Here is a 2,371-nt window from a genome sequence, read left to right on the forward strand (position 1 = left end):
TGGCAAGCATACTCTGATTACATAAGTATGACTATGTCAACAACTATTTAAACAAGCTTACAATATGTCAATAGCTATTGACATACTACTACAACTATACATATGTTTTCTACAGCCATCCTAACAGCCATTCAAACAAGCATACACTATGTCAATAGTTGTTGACATACTACTACAACCATAAAATTGTATGTTTTCTACAGTCATCCTAACAGTCATTCAAACAAGCATACATTATGTTAATATAATTATGTCAACGCCTATTCAAACAAGCATACACTACTGTTAACAGTATAATATTATAGCTATGTCAATAGCTAGTATATAAAATGTCAATAATCTTCAAAATTTTAAAAAATCCTTAACTGGAAGGTAATGCTTGATCTCTTCCGTTTTTTCCAGCAGCATTGTTCGTTTCCATCTCTTCCGATTCTACCATCGTTAATCAACAAAAAAATTCAGCAGGAATCGAATTCATAAAAATCGAAATCCAGATGTGTTTTAATACACCAAAATCGAAGTAATATACTTAAAATTTGAATCAATTTCTTAACCTGAAGAAGTCGCTTCAACCGTCGCCGATTTCGAATGCCGATTCTCTTCGACCGCTGCTTCAGCCGATTCAACTTCAATCGATGTTTCAACTGATTCTTTTCGATTTTGCTCTTCTATCGTCATTCTAGAAAACTCTGTATGAATGTTTACGGTTTGAATTGTGAAGATTACCGAGTTTTTGCAGATTTTGAAGGGGTTCGAATTGCATGAAGGTTTGAAGATTTCAGCAGAGTTTTAGAGAGCTTTTTCAAATTGGATTGAAACACGTTTTTATGTTTTCAGATTTTTTATTAATAAAATTACAATTATACCCCCTTGTTGACATAATTTGATATTTGTTGACATTTTCTTAATCTTATGGATTAGTGGCCCATATTGCATCTCATTTCTCAATTTAGCTAAATAATCTCAACCTAACAAGACCCTATATATATATATATATATATATATATATATATGATTTTGATCAAAACAAGAATCCCATTAAATCAAGAAATACAGGCCGATTTTAGACCATAGGATTAGACATTTTAATCTTGAGATTAGAAGATCTGATGGCTCCTATAATTTCTCAATTAATTTTATATTATTCATTTAAAATCCTGAAAGGTTAATAATGTCAATCATGTTCATCCGTTTGTTGTTGCAATTCCTATAATCATGCACGTTTCTCTTTCTATTAACAAATCATTGCGTGATTTTGTAGTTAACATTCATCATCTTCAACTTTTGTGGTTTTTTCCATCTTCTTCATCCATCGCCGTATCTGTCACCGGTAATTTCTATTTTTAAAATTATCTCATCTCCTAATTAATTTCGTTAGTCGGTTGTAATTTTGAAATCTATAATTCAATTTCTTAATTTTGATGGATTATGTATGACGATTTCATAACTTACAATTGTCGTCTTTTTTTCCGTAGATTTTATGCAGCCTATCTCCATACATGGAAACCGTAATATGCCCTAATTCGTTTGGAGACAATCAACCATCCTTCGATGACGTTGTAGAGAATACAGGTTTTGTTGATAATTTTTTTTTTCTTCAGTCTTCGATCCATCTGATCAGATTGGTTGTGAATTTAGTCACACCAATGTTCTTTGTCATTTGCCATCATGTTTTCATTTCGTTTTATGGAAACTGTATGTTTATAAAATCACAGAATTGGTGGTACTTTTATTAGTTTGGCATGCTACAATTACTCCTTTTGTATGACCCATTTGTATTGTTATTTTTTGGGTTTGTGTCATTTATCTTGTATCACTCATTTTTATCTTTTATATGACGTGTTGTATGATATGCTTCAGTTATGCCTAAGTATGATCTACGTGGTTTGTCAACTGTAGTCATAATTTATAGCATTTGTATAATTCGTTATCAATCATCAATTTTTCAGTATAATGAATTGTTGTTGGAATATTTTGTCTTTCTTCATCGACAGTTTTAGGGATGTTGTAATTATGACTTATTTATGGTGTTATAATGACATGTTTTTGTATGACATATATTTGCATTTAGTATTACCTATTATCATTATCACTTATTTTGTATGAGTTTATTATGTCATCTTTTCTATTATGCTTCGTTGTGCCTTTGTTATGATCTATGATCATACTAAATCCAATAGGTGGAATATTTTGTATTTACTTCATCGTCAGTTTTTAGGAGCGTTGTAATTTAGGAGTGGAGAAGGCTTTGAAGCTTAAGAGCAAGCGTTTGCGTCAATGCAAGAAATGCCAGGAGTGGCGTCACCACGATTCAAGGAATTGCAACAAATTCAAAGAGAAAGAGCAACGACGGTCTAGAAGAAATTCTGAA

At 31.5% G+C, this 2,371-nt stretch overlaps 1 long non-coding RNA gene across 1 annotated transcript; it reads left to right on the forward strand.

Moving 5' to 3' along the window:
• Positions 1 to 1,214: 1,214 nt before the first annotated feature.
• Positions 1,215 to 2,355, forward strand: LOC125200263. The gene is made up of 3 exons (XR_007172706.1): positions 1,215 to 1,330; positions 1,476 to 1,572; positions 2,219 to 2,355. It is a non-coding gene; the product is annotated as an uncharacterized LOC125200263 (long non-coding RNA).
• Positions 2,356 to 2,371: the final 16 nt, after the last annotated feature.

This window comes from Salvia hispanica, unplaced genomic scaffold (assembly GCF_023119035.1).
Source record: "Salvia hispanica cultivar TCC Black 2014 unplaced genomic scaffold, UniMelb_Shisp_WGS_1.0 HiC_scaffold_88, whole genome shotgun sequence".
Lineage (NCBI taxonomy): Eukaryota > Viridiplantae > Streptophyta > Magnoliopsida > Lamiales > Lamiaceae > Salvia > Salvia hispanica.